Source organism: Salmo salar, chromosome 29 (genome assembly GCF_965601325.2).
Source record: "Salmo salar chromosome 29, fSalSal1, whole genome shotgun sequence".
Classification (NCBI taxonomy): Eukaryota; Metazoa; Chordata; class Actinopteri; order Salmoniformes; family Salmonidae; genus Salmo; species Salmo salar.
In genome coordinates this window covers 23,731,848-23,756,478 of record NC_138319.1, presented here as the reverse complement: position 1 = coordinate 23,756,478, position 24,631 = coordinate 23,731,848, and the positions used below count along the sequence as shown (strand labels likewise).

Here is a 24,631-nt window from a genome sequence, read left to right as displayed (position 1 = left end):
GCTGTTGCAATAGAAATTAATTTCTCTACCATAAGCCACCTCCAAGATCATTTTAGAGAATTTGGCAGTACGTCCAATCGGCCTTACAACCACAGACGGCCTTACAACCGCAGACCACGTGTAACCACCCCAGCCCAGGATCTCCACATCCTGCTTCTTCCCCTGCTGGATCGTCTAAGACCAGTCATCCGGACAGGTGATGAAACTGTGGGTTTGCACAACCGATTAATTTCTGCACAAACTGTCAGAAACCATCACAGGGAAGCTCATTTGCGTGCACCTCATCCTCACCAGGGTCTTGACCTGACTGCAGTTCGGCGTCGTAACCTGCTTCAGTGGTCAAATGCTCACTTTCGATGGCCACTGGCACTCTGGAGAAGTGTGCTCTTCAAGGATTAATCCCGGTTTCAACTGTACCGGGCAGACAGTGTGTATGACGTCGTGTGGGCGGGCAGTTTGCTGATGTCAACATGGTGGTGGTGGGGTTATGGTATGGGTAGGCATAAGCTACAGACAACAAACACAATTGTATTTTATCAATGTCAATTTGAGTGCACAAAGATTCCATGATGAGATCCTGAGGCTCATTGTCATGCCATTCATTTTCATTTATTTATTTTTATTTAACCAGGCAAGTCAGTTAATAACAAATTGTTATTTACAATGACGGCCTAGGAACAGTGGGTTAACTGCCTTTTTCAGGGGCAGAATGACAGATTTTTACCTTGTCAGCCTGGGGATTCAATCTGGCCCAACGCTCTAACCACTAGGCTACCTGCCGCCCATTCATCCGCTGCTATCTCCTCATGTTTCAGCATGATACTGCACGGCCCCATGTCGCAATGATCTGTACACAATTCCTGGAAGCTATGTCCCTGCATACTCACCAGACATGTCACCCATTGAGCATATTTGCGATGCTCTGGATCGACGTGTACGACAGCGTGTTCCGGTTCTTGCCAATATCCAGAAACTTCACACAGCCATTGAAGAGGAGTGGGACAACATTCCACAGGCCACAATCAACAGCCTGATCAACTCTATGCAAAGGAGATGTGTTGCACTGCACGAGGCCAATGGTGGTCACACCAGATAGTGACTGGTTTTCTGATCCACGGCCATACTTTTTTTGTATGTGTCTGTGACCAACAGATGCACATCTGAATTCCCAGTCATGTGATATCCATAGATTAGACCCTAATGAGTTTATTTCAATTGACTGATTGCCTTATATGAACTGTAACTCAGTAAAATATTTTAAATTGTTGCATGTTGCGTTTATATTTTTGTTCGGTGTACTTATATTATCACGGAATACATGCGTGGTCAAAAGCAATGTAATTACAATGTTATTGTAAGTTACCTAACATTTTTTATTAATTATTTTGTAGCACCTTCATTTTAGTAGTCTGATGCAGAGCTGAGTGGTGACAGATGGGCACCTCACCACACAACAATCAAAACACAGAGATTAACAAGGAATAATTTCGGGCATGAAACTATCCTGGAATCATGCCGGGTTTGCAATCTTAACAAAAGGCCTACATTTGTCTGTGTCCTGTCTGGATTTTATCACAGATATCTGTCTATTAATTTCTGTCTAGGACTATTTATCCAGTCCCTGTAAGATCTCAAAGGGTACTGGGAATTTAGTGACCATAAATGTACTTACATTCAACCCCTTGACCTGACAATTGGTCAAGGGTGCATTGTTTTGTTATTTATCCACCTGTCTGACATATTTGGCCCTGCTGACAAAAAAACAGTCTAGGCCAGCATAGGTCACCAGCCTTCGCTGTGTTTTTGCTGGTGACCAGCATCTGTTTTGGACATTGTGACAAGCATCTGCTGGTATAGTGGTCACCAACTAAACCAGCAACAAAGTACTTTCAGAGCCAAGCTTTCACCTCAGACATGCAAGTGACATTATGCTGGCTAGCAAAGTGATGTTTAATTCCTATCAGAATCCAGCCAAAGTGGGGATATCCCAATTTTTTTTAATTTTAGTCACCCACAATATGCATTCAGAATGACTGCCAGGTTTAGAAAGATAAACTCATGAGATTACCTAAAGGATCTAAACTAGAACAACCATTTCAGTAACGGGTACAATAAATCCAACTAACAGATTGGATTAGTTTAGAAAATGTATTTTATTTATCTTTGTGTAGCATAAGATTAATTAATCCAGCAATGTACATACAAAAATACAACAAACAAAAATGATATTGAAACAAACAATTCCCCAAAAATCTAACTGCAGTAGAGCATGCTGGGAAATATGATAATGTTGGGCATGGTTTTGCCAGACTACCTTGACCGGCTACCATGCTGGACCAGCATGGACTAGCTTGGTCACCAGCATACCAGCATCACCAACATTCCAGCATTAACTGGTCACCAGCATACCAGCGTCACCAGCATTCCAGCGTCACCAGCATTCCAGCATAAACTGGTCACTAGCATCCCCAGCTTGACCAGCTGGTCGGCCGGCCTAACCAGCTAGACCATGCTGCTCGGATCAGCTTGACCAGCACTGACCAGTGTAGACCAGAATGGGCCAGCTTGAAATGTAGGCTGGTCTATGCTGTTTTTTTCGGCAGGTTATACTGCTAGTGATAGATACTAATGTTTAGCCCCCATTGTATCAATGGGTGGGTTTAGAGGAAAATCATTCTGGGAACATGCCACTGTATAATTACCAGGAATTCAGCTCAAAAACTTTTTGGGTCATACCAAGATGACTGTGTCACTCTTCAAGTCCACCCCTGCTTCTATCACAATAAAGCATGAATTTAGTGTCATAGTGTAGAGGTGCTAGTCTCTCTAGTCAGATGTATTGCCTCCCACAATGTACCAATGGCTCCAAGGTCTGGGTTTTCGAAACTATAGAGGTGCCTCTATTACTCTAAGTGAATTGGAATTTAAACGTATTGGTCCTTTTCAATTCATTGTCTGTGTGTTCTAAAAGGTTGCAGATGTAACTCTGGAGAATGCTTGTTTCCTACAAAATGGTGGTGCATTTTGTACTCTGTAATGAAACCATCCACAGTGGTGTTTTATTTGCTTGGTATTTTAAACTACCACACAACATTCTTTGAAATGTCTGTCCACCACCTCAAGCTCAACCTCGACAAGATGGAGCTGGTCTTCCTCCCGGGGAAGGTGTGCCCGCTCAAAGACCTCTCCATCACAGTCAACAACTCCACAGTGTCCCCCTCCCAGAGTGCAAAAAACCTTGGCGTGACCCTGGCCAACACCCTGTTGTTCTCTGCAAACATCAAAGCAGTGACTCGCTCCTACAGATTCATGCTCTACAACATCCATAGAGTACGACCTTTCCTCACACAGGAAGCAGCACCGGTCCTAATCCGCAGCCCATCCACAGCCCACCTGGTGTTCAACCTTCCCAAGTTCTCTCATATCACACCGACCACTCCACTGGCTTACAGTTGAAACTCGCATCCACTACAAGACCATGGTGCTTGCCTACGGAGTAGCAAGTGGAACTGCCCCTCCCTACCTTCAGGCTATGCTCAAATCCTACATCCCAACCCGAGCACTCCGTTCTTCCACCTCTGGTCTATTGGCCGTCCCACACCTACGGGAAGTCAGCTCCCGCTCAGCCCAGTCAAAGTTATCTCTGTCCTGGCTCCCAATGGTGGAACCAGCTTCCCCCTGATGCTAGGAAAGCAGAGTCCCTGCCCATCTTCCCGAAAACATCTGAAACCATACCTCTTTAAAGAGTATCTTAAATTACAAAGTCAGTCTTATTGCCCCCAAATGCTTTTTTTTGCACTTGTCTTTTCCAACAAGCACTTACTTTGCTGATAACTTCTTTATTGAGGAAAAAATTGACTTACTACAACTGTGATATGTGGTTGTCTCACCTAGCTATCTTAAGATGAATGCACTAACTGTAAGTCGCTCTTGTCACGCCCTGACCTGAGAAAGACTGTTTATTTCTCTATTTTGTTAGGTCAGGGTGTGGGGTGGGCATTCTATGGTTAATATTTCTATGTTTTGGCCAGGTATGGTTTCCAATCAGAGGCAGCTGCCTATCGTTGTCTCTGATTGGGAACCATACTTAGGCAGCCCTTTTCCCTCCTTGAGTTGTGGGATCTTATTTTTGTACTGCTTTGTAAAGCCTGCAAGACGTGACGGTTGTTTTCCATTGTTTATTATTTTGTTTAAGTGTTCAGAGTTAAAATAAATATCAAGATGAACACATACCACGCTGCACCTTGGTCTACTCCTTTGGACAACCGTAACAGCTCTGGATAAAAGCATCTGCTAAATGTAAATTAATGGGGTGTTTTTAATGTACGCCACTTTAGATAGACCACAGTCAAGTGAGAATAACCTGTTTTACAAAACTAATATGACGAATGGTGCCCTTCGAGGGAACTGGGCAGAAGAATGTGTGGACTGGATCTGAACTGCAACACATTTGCTGTCTGAGTATGCTTGATTTATTCTGTGACCAAATGACTATGTGATAGGCTACCTCGGGGTCTGGGCGCAAAGTATCTCCATTTTGCAGGTAACTTGACAGCCTCTTAGGACCAGAGTGGCAGTGACGTCGACTTGAGGGTAGGCCTACATCATTTAGAACTTTGCTGATAGTAATAACTACCCATTGCTTATTCTGCATGCCAGATAATCAAGTGTAGCTGTTCTAAACAACACAGGCCTACGTGTAGGCTATTACTTAAATTACAGTGTTTATTCAATATTAACCCAACAAGTAGTCTTAGTCGTAGGCCTTTCTGTTATGTATCCTAGTCGGTGCAAAACACAAACGGTTGTTCTTACCGATTACCAGCAGAGGGGGCAATGAACCCAGGTTTGGAATACATTTGTTGAGACAATGCAAGGCATCAACACACATAGGCTACTGGATTGGTGGGTGAACTCAATAAAACATTGTATTACTGACTCATATTGTCCTAACCATTTAAACGAAGTTATAGACCTACTTTAAATCAACCCAGAATTAAAAACAAAGCATGTTGTTGTCATGAAAACATAATAATCCCCATTAGCCTCATGTTCCTATTGAGTCTAGCTTTTCAAAATAACATCCTAATGCTTACTTTCTGAAGAACAGGTGGTTACGTAAATAGGCTAGTTATGTGGTTAGCTTGCTAATTAAATGGGGAACATCGATTCCATAAATCACTATACAGTCTCCATCAGGATGAGGCATGCATTCACTGAAAGTTGAGTTAATAATAATATTCAAGATCAATCAAATGTCCTAATCCTTTTATCCCATAGGGCTAGGCCTACATTTCAACTGTAGGCAATTTAAAAGCATAATTGACTAACCTAGGCCTATCTGAGGGAATAATGTTCTGTAGCACATAATGTGTGACACATCTAAAGACAGCAAGATTACAGACTCGTCAAACAAGGAGTTTTTAATAACACTGTCTCACTATCCAGACACCTTTGCTCATCCTCATTCCGTCTATACATTGTTTAAACGTAGTAGCAATAGCATATTATTGCATGCTCGACTATCATTGTATTATGCCCTCGTGAGATGCACAGCCGGTGATGTGATGTGCTGTCCGAAAAGTACAGACGAATCTGAGTAGGCGTTACCTTGGGAAATCTTAGTTCCTCACTTCGCGGCTCAAGGGCAATCAAAATGGTTCGGACTGGTTTTTCGGAGAGAGGTTACAGATGTTCAAAACGTTCAATCTCTCACCGGCGCGCGTATGAAGTTGTTACAGCCTACTTGGACTAAATCAACAGCTGTGTGGACAACGACTGTTTCTGGACGGAGCACATTAAATCATTTATTTGGAGTCAATTTATTGGAAAGTGCTATAAAATATTAATTGGTCAACTCAGAACCGTAAAAAATTTGCCTAATGAGGAGTTGGGTTAAAAACTGGTAGAATTGAGTACGCGCGTTTTTTTTCATCCAACATGGGAAGCACATTGCATTAATTATAATGCTTTTGAAATAAGGTGTTTCGGATGTTCTGGAATTGTCTAAAGAGTGTTTGACAAGGCCTTACTTCGGGTATCTCTACCAGTGGATGGAAATTCTTAAACGTATTGAAGTAGACTGGGGGAAGCAATGCTGTAAATAAAGGAGTTTCACATGTAAGTAGCCTATTTTCATCTACCTTTGTTGTCGAGTGCCGGTTCCTAACCTCAACAAAATATGTCATTAGATGCCTACTGGCCCTACAATTTTTCTTTAATCTAACATTTAAACTGTACAATTCAGCTAAAGTGTATAGGCTATCGTTAACATGCGGCTATTGATTGTAGTTGACTCATAGCCTAGTTTGAACCTTTTGGAGAGGCCAATAGGCTATTTTATATTTCAAATAGGCTAATTAATATATAATATGGGATTAAATTCATGGGATTAAATTCATGGTATTATATTTAGGCTTATATATTTTAGGTTTTTCATTATAGGCTAAGACTATAATTCATGTCATATGTCCTGTATTACGCAGTTGACTTGGCATACGAAGTTGTGAAACAAAACTTGTGCTTTCAATTACAGTTAGAAGGTTATAGGGTTGGCTACTATTCATAGTTGTTCGTTGAAATAATGGTAATTTGGGAAAGGGTCTTCGAAATTGTGCGAACCTTACCTTAATGCGTTGCATATGTTGTTTGGAAATCACGGTGGCGCGCGCACCGGGGATTAGTTCCCCCACTCAGTAATCATGTTTAGAACAACTCTTTGGTTGATTACTTGGGTTGAAATGATTAGGGCGCGGGAGTGAAACATTAGGAGCAAGTCTTCCTAGCGGTATCGGGGTTGTTCTTTTCACATTTGCCCAAAATATTATTTAAGATTTGTGTTAGTTAGGTTTGTGTTACACTTTGCCCCTTCTCAGTGTTTTCAATGTAGGCCAGCGCTTAACCCCTGTGTCCTTTCTATATGTAATCCAAAGAGTGATTCCAAACTATATAGGCTACAGTATTTTTTAATTAGCAAACATCAAATAAGAGCAGCATTAGATACACTGCGCAAGACTACTTTTTTAACCCAGGGACAACAGGTGTCCGCAGGCTATGCCTCGCATGCAAGAGCCAGGGTACATCTGAGAGTAGGCCTACGGTCGCAGTTCAAAAGCCACGGGCGCTGAGATGTTTGTTCAGTGTACTAGCGTGCTATTCTCCCGAATAACTGACCTTTCGAGATGTAGTTGGCTAAGCAGACGCGGAAGCTTTCAGGGCTCAGAGCGCGCGGTGGTTTTGATCAACAACGCGGACCGCTGAGCTCTTGTCCAAGGTCCTGAAAGTCAAAACAATATACTGGTGATTCAGTTCAAGTCTAACTTCGGACTACGTTAAAGCCCTTTAAAGTGTATATACGTGTATATAGGCCTAACAGAACTGGGAGGAATATTGTTTTTTTCTACCTCACTTGTAAAAAGCATTTGCTCCAACAGCAGCAAAATAATATAGAGTTTAATGAAGATAAAAAGAGAGGAAAAACAAGAACTCATCAATGTTTTTATATATATATATATATATATATATATGTACAGTACCAGTCAAAAGTTTGGACACACCTACTAATTCAAGGGTTTTTCATGTACTATCATGTACTAACCAAAAAAGTGTTAAACAAATCAAAATATATTTTATATTTGAGATTCTTCAAAGTTGCCATCCTTTGCCTTGATGACAGATTTGCACAATCCTGGCATTCTCTCAACCAGTTTCATGAGGTATGCATTTCATGGAATGCATTTCAATTAATATGTGTGCCTTGTTAAAAGTTAATTTGTGGAATTTCTTTCCTTCTTAACGCATTTGAGTCCATCAGTTGTGTTGTGACAAGGTAGGGTTGGCATACAGAAGATAGCCCTATTTGGTTAAAGACCAAGTCCATATTATGGCAAGAACAGCTCAAATAAGCAAAGAGAAACAACAGTCCATCATTACTTTAAGACATGAAGGTCAGTCAACATGGAACATTTCAAGAAATTTTAACTCTTATGAGGACCGCCACAGAAATGGAAGACCCAGAGTTACCTCTGCTGCAGAGGATCAATTCATTAGAGTTAACTGCACCTCAGATGGCATCCCAAATAAATGCTTCACAGAGTTCAAGTAACAGACACATCTCAACATCAACTGTTCAGAGGAAACTGCGTGAATCAGGCCTTCATCAGGCCTTCAAATTGCTGCAAAGAAACCACTACTAAAGGACACCAAAAATAAGAAGAGACTTGCTTGGGCCAAGAAACACGAGCAATGGACATTAGATCGGTGGAAATCTGTCCTTTGGTCTGATGAGTCCAAATTTGAGATTTTTGGTTCCAACTGCCATGTCTTTGTGAGATACAGAGTAGGTGAACGGATGATCTCTGCATGTGTGGTTCCCACCGTGAAGCATGGAGGAGGAGGTGTGATGGTGTGGGGGTGCTTTGCTAGTGACACTGTCAGGGATTTATTTAGAATTTAAGGCACACTTAACCAGCATGTCTACCACAGCATTCTGCAACGATACCTCTTCCCATCTGGTTTGTGCTTAGTCCCACTATCATTTGTTTTTTAACAGGACAATGACCCCAAACACACCTCGAGGCTTTGTTAGGGCTATTTGACCAAGGAGAGTGATGGAGTGCCGCATTAGATGACCTGGCCTCCACAATTATCTGACCTCAAACCAATTGAGATGGTTTGGGATGAGATAGACCGCAGAGGGAAGGAAAAGCAACCAACAAGTGCTCAGCATATGTGGAAACTCCTTCAAGACTGTTGGAAAAGCATTCCTCATGAAGCTGGTTGAGAGAATGCCAAGAGTGTGCAAACCTGTTATCAAGGCAAAGGGTGGCTACTTTGTTTAGCACTTTTTTGCTTACTACATGATTTCATATGTGTTTTTTCTTAGTTTTGATGTCTTCACTATTATTCTACAATGTAGAAAATAGTAAAAATAAAGAAAAACCCTTGAATGAGTTGGTGTTTCCAAACTTTTGACTGGTACTGTATAAAAATGTGTGTGGTACTGTATAAAAAAAATATATATATATATAGGGCTACAGTATATATCAACATCCAATATATATATTACACTTTTTAATATTATTATCCCAATTATATTTAATCTTTATTTGATGATAACAGTACATAATGATACCAGATTATCTAAGACATTCGGGAATTAAAAACAGAAAAGTGCAACAAGTTTGGATGTGCTATGTCTAGATGGATGTTATGGCTGTAGCTTTTGCTTGTATTCCTTCAAACACACACCATGTTGCCCCTAAGTCAGGTAGCCAGAAGTGGCGCCTCTGACTGCGCTATGAGGGGGGTTTGTTGGTTATATAACATGCCTGGCTCATGTATGCATGCTATGTGGCTGCACATGAATAACAGCCTTTGAATTTACATAACACTGTCGAAACATCGAAACATCATCAAAGTCGTTATCAAGAGATCCACAACTCACACTGCCTCATTTGACTGTGCCTTCAGAAAGTTTTCACATCCCTTGAATTGTTCTGCATTTTGTTGTGTTACAGCCTTCATTTAAAATGGATTACATTGAGATTTTGTGTCACTGGCCTATTCGCAATACCCCATAATGTCAACGTAGAATGATGGTTTTAGACATTTTTACAAATTAATAAAAAATTATAAGCAGAAATGTCTTGTGTCAATAAGTATTCAACTCCTTTGTTATGGCAAGCCTAAATAAGTTCAGGAGTAAAAATGTGCTTAACAAGTCAAATAATAAGTTGCATGGACTAAGTGCAATAATAGAGTTTAACATGATTTTTGAATGACTACCTCATCTCTGTACCCCACAGATACGGTTGTCTGTATGGTCCCTTAGTTGAGCAGTGAATTTCAAGCACAGATTCAACCACAAAAACCAGAACAGTTTTCCAATGCCTCGCAAAGAAGGGCACCTACTGGTAGATGGGTAAACATTTAAAAAGCAGACATTGAATATCCCTATGAGCATAGTGAAGTTATTAATGACATTTTGGATGGTGTATCAATACACCCAGTCACCACAAAGATACAGATATCCTTCCTAACTCAGTTGCGGGAGAGGAAGGAAACCACTCAGGGATTTTACCAGGAGGCCAATAGGGACTTTAATGACTGTAATAGCAGAAAACTGAGGATGGATCAACAACATTGTAGTTACTCCACAATACTAACCTAATAGACAGAGTGAAAAGAAGAAAGACTGTAAAGAATAAAAATATTCCAAAACATGCATCCCATTTGCAAAAAGGCACTAAAGTAATACTGCAAAAACATGGCAAAGCAATTCACTTTTTGTCCTAGGTACAGAGTGTTATGTTTGGGGCAAATCCAATACAACACAATTACTGAGTACCACTCTACATATTTTCAAGCATAGTGGTGGCTGCATCATGTTATGGGTGTGCTTGTACTTGTTAAGGACTGGGGAGTTTTTCAGGATAAAAAAAGAAAAGGAATGGAGCTAACCACGGGCAAAATCCTAGAGGAAAACCTGGTTCAGTCTGCTTTCCAAAGGGCACTGGGAGATGAATTCACTTTTCAGAAGGACAATAACCTAAAACAAAAAGCCAAATCTACACTGGAATTGCTTACCAAGAAGACAGTGGATGTTTCTGAGTGGCCGAGTTACAGTTTTGACTTAAATCTACTTGGAAATCTATGGCAAGACCTGAAAATGCTGTCCCTCTGTCTACCAATGATTAAATACCAATTTGACACAGCTTGAAGAATTATGAAAAGAATAATGGGCAAATGTTGCACAATCCAGGTGTGGAAAGCTCTTATCGACTTACCCAGAAAGGTGCTTCTACAATGTTTTGACTCAGGGGAGTGAATACTTATGTAAATGAGATATTTCTGTATTTCATTTTCAATACATTTGCAAACATTTCTAAAAACATGTTTTTACTTTGTCATTATGGGGTATTGTGTGTAGATGGGTGAAAAAAATATCAGTTTAATCCCTTTTGAATTCAGGCTGTAACCTAACAAAATGTGAATAAGTCAAGGGGTATGAATACTTTCTGAAGGCACTGTATATAGAGAGAGATAGTTATGAATTCCTAGTTATGAATCTAATCAAAAGCTTTGCTCTGTTGAAGTGTTATTATCAGCAATATGCGCATCTAGATTATTCTCTCAAAGCTTGTCTCTTATCAAAATGAGGACAAATGCAGTCTCATACTCTAATTTCATTGCTATTGAACAAGTTTAACTGAATATGACTTATCATTTTAGCCTATGGTTTGTCTATAGCCTACATAAGGGCTATAGCCTGTGGGGAGGATTTATCCAAGTGTAGAGGTTTCATCTGGATCCCTATTGTTGTTTTTCCAAAGGCATCACTGTGCCATGCTATGAATGGTAGGCTAATACTTTATTGCTCTGGTGACGCAATGGAGTCCAATCCGTCACATATAATGTGAATACCTACATAACATCTCCTCTTCACAGAATCTCTGAACATTTATATAATATAACCCGCTCAAGAGTCTTTTACCTAGCTTGATACCTCGAGATATCCCCCACTTATCCCAAGATATCCCCTATTACTTTTTTTTTGTATAAGGCCTACATTTCAAGACTTGTGTCAAAATCAATCCACCCAGATGTCAAGCTCAGATGAACTGATTTATGGGTAATATTGTATAGCTTCTGGATAGAATACATGGAGGACAGACCAGGCCTGGTTGTTGTGAAACATTCTATCCCACATTTATGTGTTTGTTGTGGTTTTCAATGGTAGAAACATAATCCTCATGATTTTGACTTGACCAGTGGCTGTTTCGCTAAAGCAAAGCAAGCCATCCCACTGGGCACAGACATCAGTTCAACGTCAAGTTTTGATTTACATTTGGTTGAGTTGTCAACTAACGTGAATTCAGCGTGAATCAACAAAACATTTCACCATGTCTTTGTATTTATGTTAAAAGTTAGGTGGAAAAAAAAGACGAAATGCCCTTACCTTAATGACTTTTTGCAAATCCAATGAGTTTTCCACGTTGATTCAAAGGTATCACATAGATTTTTGGAGTTGAAATGACGTGGAAACAACATTTCTCTCTCCACAATTTAACAAAATATTTAGTCTTTATGTTATATTTGTAGCCACCAATGGTGTGAATGTGTGAATAATACAGACATTTTTACTGTGATTTATCAGACAATGCTTGGTTTTCCTTGTTGTCCCTCTGTATTTCATTTTAAAGGCCCAGTGCTTTCAAAAACAAGATTTCCTTTGTCTTATATGTGTCTAGAAAAGGTTTTACACCCCATTTAACTTTTTTCACATTTTGTTGCGTTACAAAGTGGGATTTAAACAGATTTAATTGTAATTGTTTGTCATTGATCGACACAAAATACTCCATAATGTCAAACTGAAAAGAAAATTCGATATATTTTTACAAATTAAATAACTAAAGTATAAAATAAACCGACCTCATCTAAATATTGCAGCGATTTCCCTTATCGGAGAGGCACTGGCAATTGTATGCATCTAAACTAGCTAGGTATGTTAGCAAGCTAACTAAATGGCGTCAGATAGTGACACAGAGGAATTCTACGATGCTGCTGAAGACGTCAATTATTCCCCCCCCCCCCCCCCCCCGTAAGTATTCACCCCCTTTGTTAGGCAAGGCTAAATTAGTTCATAAGTAAAATTAACAAATCATATAAGTTATATGGACTCACTCTGTGTGAAATTAAAGGGGTTGACTTGAATTTTGAATGACTACCCCCTCATCTGCCCCGCCCCCCCATACATACAACATCTGTAAGGTCCCTCGGTCATGTATTGAATTTAAAGCACAGATTCAATTAAAATACCAAGGAGCTTTTCGAAAGCGCCATAAAGAAGGGCCGTGATTGGTAGATGGGTAACAATAACATGGTCATGTTAATAATTATGCTATGGATTATGTGGTAAACCACCCAGACACATCAATGATGCAGTCGTCCTTCTGAACTGAGCTGGCTCGGGAGGCAAAGGTCAAGTCATGAATCCTACAAAACATGCCCTGCCTCACCGTGATTCTTAACACTTAACCCAGAAGCCAGCCGCACCAATGTGTCAAAGGAAACACCGTTCACTTGACAACAGAGCTCAGCCTGCATGCGCTCAGCCAGCCACAAGAAGTTGCTTAAGCACGATGAGCCAAACCCTCTCCTAACCCGGACGACGCTAGACCAATTGTGCGCCGTCCTACGGGACTCCCGATCATGGCCGGTTGTGATACAGCCCGGGTCTGTAGTGACGCCTCTAGCGCTGCCATGAGGTGCCTTAAACCGCTGCACCACACGGGAAGCTGTCTCCTTATTTTCAAGGATGGTGGTGGCTGCATCATGGTTTGGGTATGCTTGACATTGGCAAATACTGGGGAGTTTTTCAGGATGAAAAGAAACAGGGTGGAGCTAAGCACAGGCAATATCTTAGAGGAAGTCCTGCTTCAGTCTGCTTTACACCAGACACTGGGAGAGGAATTCACCTTTCAACAGGACAATAACCTACAACACAAAGACAGATCTACACTGGAGTTGCTTACCAACAAGACAGTGAATGTTCCTGAGTTGCCAAGTTACACTTTTGACTGCCTTGACTGCTGTAAAGCTGCTTGAAAATCTATGGTCTAAGAATTGAAAATTGCTGACGTAGCTCGAAGAATTTTGAAAAGAATAATGGTCAAATAATGCACAATACAGGTGTGCAAAGCTCTTATGAGACTTACCCAAGAAGACTCACAGCTGTAATCACTTGCCAAAGATGTTTCTAACATGCATTGACTCACGAGGGTGAATACTTATCTAATCAAGGTATATTAGTATTTTATTTTTCATTCATCTTTAAAAAAAAATGTAACATTTTTCTTCCACTTTGACATTAGAGTATTTTGTGTAGATCGTTGACAAAAAAAAATGAATCCCACTTTGATACACAATAAAATGTGAAGAAATCCAAGGGGGAGGTATACTTTCTATAGGCACTGTATGCCAACAGTACGAGGTTGGAATGTTAGTATTTTATTTTTCATTCATCTTTAAAAAAAAATGTAACATTTTTCTTCCACTTTGACATTAGAGTATTTTGTGTAGATCGTTGACCAAAAAAAATGAATCCCACTTTGATACACAATAAAATGTGAAGAAATCCAAGGGGGAGGTATACTTTCTATAGGCACTGTATGCCAACAGTACGAGGTTGGAATGTTAGTATTTTATTTTTCATTCATCTTTTAAAAAAAATGTAACATTTTTCTTCCACTTTGACATTAGAGTATTTTGTGTAGATCGTTGACAAAAAAAAATGAATCCCACTTTGATACACAATAAAATGTGAAGAAATCCAAGGGGGAGGTATACTTTCTATAGGCACTGTATGCCAACAGTACGAGGTTGGAATGATACTGTGAAATTGTGAAAATTATGATAATGCATTTTTAGTGTAAGAGCTGTTTGAAAAGACTGCCTGAAATTTCTCCCTGTTTTGGAGGGATGGAGTTTTGGCCTGCCTGGTGACATCACCACGTGGTAAATTAGTTAATAGACCAATAAGAAAGAGAGTTCCAAACCTCTCTGCCAATAACAACTTGTTTTCAGGTTTCCCCTCCCCACTCAGACCTCTCCCAGACAGTCCTTGCTACATTTTTGCTTGAGAAATTGCTCTTGCTAAGAAGCTATTTCTATTTTATACAATTTTGATTGAAACCAATCACAGTAAGGTACTTACTTGTTACCCAGAAATGATTTGATATTGAGAATAAGAAAAAACAGCTGCATTTGGCCTTTAACAGAAATAAATCTTTCCTCTAGTTATGCCTATTTATATTCTGGTGAAATGCCTAAATATATATATATATATTTTAGCGCTAAGTCTTAGTATTTCACAGCTGCCTACATGTATGCCCCAAACTATAGGTCTGACTGCTTTTTGGTACACTGTGAGCCCTTCGTTGGCTGCTATCACCATATGATATACTGACTTCAGCTGCTCTGGGTCATATAGGTTACACAAGCTGTCAGCAGATCTTTCTTCACAACCCTCCTTGCTAGAATTAGCAGTGCACCATATCAGAACCACATTTGCATATATAGATTTTCCTTACTTTTAAATGGATTTGAGCATTTCCCCCCTCTGTTGCAGCTTTTGCCTTGATGCTACACAATGGGGTGGCAGGTAGCCTAGTGGTTAGAGCATTTGACTAGTAACCGGAAGGTCGCAAGATCGAATCCCCGAGCTGACAAGGTAAAATGATGTCGTTCTGCCCCTGAACAAGGCAGTTAACCCACTGTTCCTAGGCTGTCATTGAAAATAAGATTTTGTTCTTAGCTGACGTGCCTAGCTAAATTAAAGTACAAAAAAAAATCACATCTATATTTTTTACTGGGTTGGGGTGTGGTGTATTGTGGTGTGACCCACACTAATCGTGGTGGGGCCATTGCGTTGTTGGCCTGTCACTAATCGCCTGGGACATGATTGTAAACAACACCTTGTCTTATTTGTCAAGCCCCTCTATCTTTGTTACTCTTCTGTAATACCCCATCCCTTTTGGGTGGCCAATAAATGATCTCTTGAAGAGACCCATTAAAGGCCAAATGGAGTTTCAGTGTTTTGACATGTGCCTTCTGGAGGAGCCTCAGGTGGTTGACATGACGACTGGTTTAAAGGATGACCTTGATGCCCATCTCATTTGCATGAGGTGACCCCCTTGTCAAGGGATTTGTCGGCAGCTTAAGTTTAGTTATGGGTCTGTTTGATCTGAGGTCTCTCAGTGGCTAAGAGCACCCATTAGCCAATGGCCACGCGGTAATCTTGAATTTGAATGGTTCCCCCTGGGAACATGGCCGCTGGTGGCAGACTGCTCTATCTGGGTGTATATTGATCATGAAGCTTCTCAAGTCCTTTTTTAAGAGACAAGTCTTCGTCAAGGGACAAAGAAATGTGAATAATTTGTGGTATGGCCCCTTTTTACCAGAAAAGAAAACATACGTAGCAGTGTTTCGATGCTGTATTTAGGGTATAGCACAAACTCATATCTCACTTCATCCCATGAGATCATATGTGTCTAATACGGTCTCATGAGACGAAGGAAGATATAAGTAGACCTTGCCTGTGTATACAAATGGAGTTGGGATTTGAGCAATGACAGTTTTTGTTGAACTCAGTCCCATAAGAGCCCAATTAAGCAATAAGGCATGAGGGGGTGTGGTATATGGCCAATATACCACGTTTAAGGGGTGTTCTTAGGCACGACGCAATGTGGAGTATACCACAAACCCCCGAGGTGCCTTATTGCTATCATAAACTGGTTACCAACGTAATTAGAGCAGTAAACATAAATGCTTTGTCATAACTGTGGTATACGGTCTGATATACCTTAGCTGTCAGCCAATCAGCATTCTGGGCTCAAACCACCCAGTTTAAAAGACTAAATAAACACCGGGTGTCAGACAGCAAGAGATGTGCAACCACTGTTCTAACCGGTGTTGAGAATGTAATGTCTTTGGGAGATGGCCAAGTCTCACCAGCAGTAACAGCAATCAAAGTCCCCTGCCTTTTCATTTGAGATTGGCATACAGACCGGCATTCAGTCAGAAGGTTCAAGCGCGGTATGACCTTACAAGAATGAGTTGGAGATTGGTGGGTTTGATAATGCTCAAAAGCAGTGATAATGTGCTATAAATGAATGATAATGAAACATCAACATAAGACGCAGGAATAAATGCATTTGTGTCGACAGATGAAGTCCATTGCGTGATTCCCTGTGTGGTTTACCTTACAGAATGCCAACAGAATAAAGAGAAGAAAATGTTTATGTACCGCTGACACTCAAGTTTGAGCCAAATATCTTGTTGGAGTGAATTAAAAGGCTGTTTCAACGGTTCCCTCTTCAGTAAATAATTTCTCGGTAGCCATATTGATGTTTAAAACCAAGTTACAACGAGGAGCAGAGGGGACACTTTGCTTTCAGTCTATACATCACTGGTTTACCGACAGGACCGTTTGTGTGCTATCAGATATTCCCAGCTCCATTACTAGTGGTGCTTCAGTTGTGCTAGTTTTGCAGTTTCCCTTGGAATAGGTCCTATTCAACAGGTTATTTATTTTAGAATTTAGTTTAGTAACTTTTTTAGTTCATCTTACAAAATGATGTTTATTTTGAGAATCATTTATTTTGAGACTTTTTCAGAAACGGAAGGATAATTGAGGGTTATGAAGAGCAAAGGAGGAATGTTTTGTCAGCGTAAGTCGTCAATCATACAGCACATACTTTGAACAGAGTGAAATGAAGCAGGAACATAGGGGGGGGATCCTAAAATATCTCCTGGGCAGTCCGTCCCTGTGATGCTCCGTAGATTGTGGCATCATCTCCATTGTACAGGAGCGGATACAACACAGCTATTATTGGAGGCCTGTTTGGATGCATTATGAATTACACACACATTGATTCTGGCAGGAACCCTGGCCTATTTGGGCTGTAGCCTCTGGGACAATATGGGTATCACACTTGTAGTAGCTTGCTGTGCTGCGCTCCAACCTTCAAGCTCTTTACCATATCTGACAGTGACTGGAGGTGGACAGGCGTCAATACTAGAAATCCTACATTCTGTAGAAAAGTGCAACAGCAATGTATGATTATCCTGTGTGGATGTGAGATTGAGTGTGTGTGTGTGTGTGTGTGTGTGTGTGTGCGTGCGTGCGTGCGTGCGTGCGTGCGTGTGCGTGTGCGCGTGCATGCGTGTTCAGTGTAGCAAGAAAATGTATGTTTGACCAGGAAGTATTTTTAACACGTTACAAGTCTATTCATACTACAGATGCAAATTAAACAAATGACAAATGTCAAGTCATGCAGAAGACCAAATGAGTAGATTAAACAACCCCCGAAAAACTGAAAAACAGCGTGAGACCGAGCCTCATGACAGTACACAAAGCCTTAGCCCTGCATGAGCTTTACCAAGCCACTGAGTTCTATTAAAGAGGCGACGCTGCTCTTTTAGCAGGAAACAAATGTGACAAGGTGCAGGGAGAAGAGGATCTCAAACAAGATGAATCTAAGTGGGTCGCGAGAGCGTGAGGCAATTCTGCATCCACAAAACAGACGGAAAGAGAGTGAATCAATGTAAAGGCTATTAGGATGATGAAGATCATGTCATTTTAGGACCAGATCGGGGCCAAAACAGAGTCTGTTGAATAGGCAAGACGTTCTGCGCTGTTGCTTTGTCTCAAATATGCACATATTATGTCAAATTTAATGTTGGGGTTTGAATTTTCTGTATTTTTCAACTATTACCAACACTAAATATGTATTCGATCTGTATGTAGGGGTGTTTGACTATGTGTAACGTAGTGTGCCAAGGAAATGAACAGAACTAACTAGCAGTGAGCTTTGTTTGATTCAACATTGGCATTGTAGGCCTGGTTCTAGCCTCTGGGGAATCCAATAAAACATTATTACTAACATGCACAATTGAATCATTTCTAATGAAGTGGATTATGAATTGCCTCAAAAGTGAAGTGCGTGCTTTATTATCACATTACATAAAGAGAATAAGGATAAGGAATAAGGATATCAAAGAGGGAAAAATCTGAGTGTGCTGTGCCGCTTCACTTGCAGAACATATTGCGCTGCCACATGGGAGGCAGTGAACGGTATGCTTTCAAGTTAGCTATCGCCTGTGTAAGCTTTTCCATGTAAACTCAGAATATGACGGAATGTGTTCCTCCTGTCACCTTCTCTATGGTAGATAAGCATTGATAAATAGATGACTAACTGTTCTTTAAAAATACACCCTTTGAGTGCTTGAACGTGTGTGTGTGTGTGTCGGCAGGTGACTGGAAATTTCCCTCACAGTAGTCGTGTGTGTGTGTGTGTGTGTGTGTGTGTGTGTGTGTGTGTGTGTGTGTGTGTGTGTGTGTGTGTGTGTGTGTGTGTGTGTAGTCATGTCTTTGGTCTTATTTGGTAATGAAGTAATGAGAAGGCGTATCAACCAACGGCAACAAAGATGGTAATACAATGTAACTCGGACCTTGGCTATGCTAACCTACATTACCAGTACCCACTTCCTCTTCTCACATCCCTACCTGTAGTACAGTCCATTTTGTCATCCCTTATAAAACACTAATGTGACAGACGGGGGTTCGAACCTGGGTGTCCTACATCTATATATAACGCAAGTGTATATGTCTCAGGATTGGTTACTCATCATGCAAGTGTTTCCGAAGTCGGGACAAGCAGGAGACATGGCTGTGTACAGTATGCTAATTAGCTTGTTTAGATTTACTGTGAGATATGTGTTATTATGGTTGACACTTCTGTTTTCTCTCTCTCCATCTGTCTACTGTAGAGTCTGAACTTTGATCTCAATGTTTCCCCCGTGGCTCTGAAAGTACTGTGATGGCGAGTGGAGACCACAGGAGGTTGGTGGCATCTTAATTGGGGAGAACAGGCTCGTGGTAATGAATGGAGCAGAATTCGTGGAACGGTAACAAATAGATCAAACACATGGTTCCAGGTGTTTGATGCCATTCCACTTGCGTCGTTCCGGCCATTATTATGAGCCGTCCTCCCTTCAGCAGCCTCCTGTGGCGGAGACTCATCCTGAACTACAGCAGACAGGTTGACAAGGTTTCTTCCCATTACACTATCACTCTGCTGCCTAGTTGACGTTCAAGGCTGCACAAGTAATTGGCAAAGACAGGGAACGTTGAACGATGATTCATATATCTCGCACGATATCCATATCTGTGGAATTAGATCTAACTGACTGTGGAGTGTGGATCCCACACAATAGCAAATAACAACCCGTCCTTTCTGACCTATTTTGAAGATAAAATAAAATGAATTTGAACATCGATGCCTAATGAAGAAGAACTGGTACTGTACAGTGGAGTCTTAAAGTAGAGCACTGTGTCACGTCCTGGCCAGTATAAGGTTAATTGTTTTGTAGTTTGGTCAGGACGTGGCAGAGGGTATTTGTTTTATGTGGTTCGGGGTGGTGTGTTTGTGTAAAGGGTGTTTGATTTAGTATTTCCGGGTATGTGTTTGTATTCTATGGTTAGTCTGGTGTGTGTGTTTCTATGTTTGGTTAATTGGGGTTGGGACTCTCAGTTGAAGGCAGGTGTTGTCTATCTGCCTTTGATTGAGAGTCCCATATATGAGGGTGTGTTTGTGTGTGTGATTTGTGGGTGATTGTTCTGTGTTGAGCCTATGCTTTGCAGACTGTCAGTTTATCGTTCGGTTTCTTGTTTGTTGTTTTTGTATTCGTGTTGATTTAATTAAATGTTGAAAATGAACAACTGCACACCTGCTGCGTATTGGTCTACCTTTTCTGATGACGATTTCGCATTATCGTCAGAAGACGAAGACACTTGTGACACACTGTGAAATTACTGAGCTAGAGGTACAGTATGTCTGAGAGTCTCAGAGCCATTTCTCACCATTCATTTTCAATTAAATGAGTAAAGTATTTTGCAATGTGGGGAAGGCCTCATAAAACCACTATATGTGACCAGCTGTCTTAAATAGGGCTCAGCAGCTGATTCGTTGATTTAATTTTTTTGCAGTTGTTTTAAGTACATTCATAATTGTTTATCGTACACTTTATTGGCAGTTTTGAGGAAAAAACCTCAAGCTGTTTTTGGGATGGTTGAGTCCAGGTATTAGAAACTGCATCCTAGGCCTAAGTCTGAAGCAGTACAATAGACCAGCACCATTGTGATTTTTCTGACCATATCTGGCATGCCAAGGGACACATATAAACTGCTGTAAACTGCCATCTGTGGACAGGAAGGAGATTATGGATTCCATCAGCGTTTCCTAACTGATTGGTTAGATGAATCACTGTCGCTGCCTGGATGATTTGCGAAAGAGAGAGAGAGAGACAGAGACTGAGACAGAGATAGGCAGAGACTGAGACAGACAGAGAAAGAGAGAGAGAGAGAGAGACTGAGACTGAGAGACAGCGAGAGAGAGAGAGAGAGAGAGACAGACTGAGAAAGAGAGAGAGAGGAGAGCTACTCATTTGAGATGGATGGATGTCAGGAAGAGGGGAAAATGGAAGGAATAGATTGCAGAAATATATAGCTATAGGTAGTGCTTCATCTATATGAAAATTGGATCTAGCCAGTTCAATCTCTTTCACTTTTACCAGCGTTAACCTGCCGGCACATTTTGAGATCATCGTTTTATCCCTGTTTTTAATCATTGAGTAGGCTTTTTCCTGTGTAGAATTGAAAAGAGACACCTAGAGGCCTGTGGTTAAGAGTCGGTGAGACAATGTCTGTGTTCCTTTGTCTATACTAGCGTACCATATACACTTGAAATAAGCAGCGTATTGGGCATGCATTCTAAGTTATATGCTAGTTCTGGTATTGGAACTGACTGTGTTGTGTTCCACTGGAAAAGGCCCCTGTGCTGTTGGAACAGAGACTATGAAAATGGACAATAAGAGTGTGCACCGTGCATGACCCCTCCAACCTCAATGACACCTGTCACTGAACTCCAACTGACCCCGCAGAAACTGTGTGTGTGTGTTATTTACTGTAGCTAGCACACGCAGTCTCTGTGTTCAGCAGGGCTCTAACAGCACGTCTAATAATATCAAGAGTTTGCCTTGTCCACCACAGAGGTCCTGAGATAACTTGTGGGTGGCTTTGGCCAGGCATGGTGCGAGAGTGGCTGAAACAACACCACGCTGAAGGGCGCAGGTCGCGGGTGGTGGGGGAGCCGCTGGTTGATCATCTTTTGACAGGGGGGCTGCTGTTGTGTCCTACTTTGAAAGTGACAGCTGAGTGACGGAGCACTACCACAGGCGAGATGGAACTATAAGGCTGAGGATATCTTTTTTTTCAATTTTTTTATTTGAACTTTTATTTAACTAGGCCAGCCAGTTAAGAACACATTCTTATTTACAATGACGGCCTAGGAACAGTGGGTTAACTGCCTTGTTCAGGGGCAGAACAACAGATCTTTACCTTGTCAGCTCGGGGATTTGATCTAGCAACCTTTCGGTTACTGGCCCAACGCTCTAGGCTACCTGCCGCCCCACGTCCAACGCTGTAACCACAAGGCTTTCTCAATCTCTCTCTCTATAAGGCTGGAGCTAGGGCCAAACCCAGGGCCGGGGCTGACCCAGTTCCTTTCAGCACATTCAAGGGCTTGATGAAAAGTTGAATCAGGTGTTCTCACTATGGAATAGTTGAGATACATGGAATGGCTTGGTGGTTTGGAGAGGCTGGGGAGGTTACACGGCTCCCTCACAACCTGCTGCCACCTGTACGGTGTCCATTTTAGGACATCCTCAGCCTCACGCCTCATGCCTCACCCCTCCTTGAGTCAATGGGCGACTCTCACCAAAAAGCAATGACATTTACGTTAGCTACCATCATGGAGGAGCAGCCAAACAGATCCAGATGGCAGAACAACAGTCACTGTACAGTGGCGGGGCATCCGTGGCTCGTGACATCCTTCTCTGGCTCCATGGCAATCCGTCTGGTCTGTGGTCTGACTCCCAGCTGCAACCGGGAGCCTCCATGCTCTAATCAGCATATTCATCACTAATTGCCTCCCTGTCTGTGGGAGAGGGGAAAAGGGAGGGTGGGAGCTAAGAGAGAGAGAGAGAGAGAGGGGTGAGGGAGAGCAGGCAGGGAATGATTTACATGTGATGGGCTGCTCTGGGTTAAGCAGGTTGGTTGGTCGTAATCACAGAACTACTGTATAGGCATGTTAACGCTAGCTCCCTCCCTCCCTCTATCCCTCTCTGCCTCTCTCCCTCTGCCTCTCTCTCCATCTTTCTCCCTCTACGGTTGTCTCTCTCTTCTTTTCTCTCTCTCTCTTTCTCTCACTTTCTCTTTCTCTCTCTTTCTCTCTTTCTCCTTCTACATCTTTTCCCTCTCTCTCCCTCTCTCCCTGTCTCTCCACTTCTACACACTGACTAGGGATTGACTGAGATGCTGCGTTTTTTATTGCCGTGATTCAACCCATTTTTTATTCTAATGTGTTTTCACCTCTTAGCACAGTCACCCTCTCTAAATTTGTGAATAACAGTCAAATTAATCAGAGCAAAATTATGCGGCAGCATTCATATCACCATAAAATTGTGTGAAACAAAAATTATATTTAAGAACCTCCGGTGGAAAGAGATCAAACCCAACCCAACCATCTGCTCAGGTGGTCTTCGTTATTTACCGTCCCTGTTTCCCGCTCTGACAGCGGTAATTTCTTTAGCGGTGAGATGGATGGCTCAAATGTTTAACCAAACGAAGTTGCGGCGAAGCCCAAGCTGCCCCATTGAGCTGTGAATATCCCTGTCAGTCAGTCAGACGGCAGGCGACCTTAATGACTCAGCTAACAAACGCACACACACACACACACACACACACACACACACACACACACACACACACACACACACACACACACACACACACACACACACACACACACACACACACACACACACACACACACACACCGTTGGCATAAACGAATAAACACACACACTCACTGACTACAGCACCTATTAATTAATCCTCCCTTCCCATGGTCACTGGCCAACTCCCAGGCCTGCTGTCTCTGTATGATATGTCAGTGACAAGATTACTGGAGTATTCCACTGTAACATTTAGCGTTTGGTTGTTTTTTTGGTTGTACAAGGCTTTGTTTGTGTGGTTTTAAAGGTGTCGGATAACAACCAGACTACAACCAGACTTTTCTGTGATGTCATCAAGACGTTAGGGAAATAAATTATTTATTTTATAAATCAATGAATATATTAGAGGGTTCCGTCATCAGATAGATGTACAGAATATAATACAAAATGTATACTAAATAGGGAAATTCGATTTGCACCACAACACAGGCATACTTGACAGACAAAACAGACATAGACATCACATAAGACATGAAGGCAAGCGAGGCATACATAAATATAGTAAATAGGTGACAAAGTATACTGTACAGTCTTTGTTTGTGTATCAAGTGACACCATTCACAGTGCACAACCTGCCTGTCAGCCTATACGTTTGGTTGACCTACTCCTGTGAGTGAAACAGTAAATGAGGGAGGTCTGTGAGGCGTGAAACAGAGGCTTTCCTTCCCAGGAGTCATTTTTTAGGTGGTGGGTTATACACCAATACTCACTGCTTCCATCAGTCTTGTTGTGACATTCTATTGTACATAAGGGAACTCAAATCCTAGCTTGGCGGTCCAGTATTGCTCCCCCCCCCCCCATAGTTAATTGATTGATTTATGTCATTGAATGGTCTAGCTTTTATTGTTAAAAAGTCTAAGCTTTTCTACCAGGGAAAAGCTCCTTTGGTTTTAGAAGTGGGGCGGACATAACCTGGCGGGTGTTCTGGGTGTTCTCCCCCAGAATTATTTTAGGCATCTAAAGCTAATTTCCTGCATTTTTACACAATTCAATATGCCATCTCTATTTAGAACAAAAAGGAAGCCAAAATGCCCACAGTGATCAAGTTAGATAAGAGATCATTATTAAATATGTTTCAGCGATTAATAACACCGAACAAGATCAAAGGTAATTCAATAATAAAGAACCAATAGTCTAAGAAATTATCAACTCTTCAAAAAATACAAAGACTTTTGATTGATTTAATTAAGACATCCTCTATATCAAATTTCAG

General features: G+C 41.4%; 1 protein-coding gene across 1 annotated transcript in view; it reads left to right on the top strand.

The window, feature by feature from the left end:
* The first annotated feature begins 5,651 nt into the window (after window positions 1–5,651).
* scn5lab (sodium channel, voltage gated, type V-like, alpha b) overlaps window positions 5,652–24,631 on the top strand; it is a 190,623-nt gene continuing 171,643 nt past the window's right edge. Inside the window, exon 1 of the mRNA XM_082970748.1 lies at window positions 5,652–6,120. The gene's annotated coding sequence lies outside the window, so the exon portion shown is untranslated. The remainder of the gene's footprint in view (window positions 6,121–24,631) is intronic.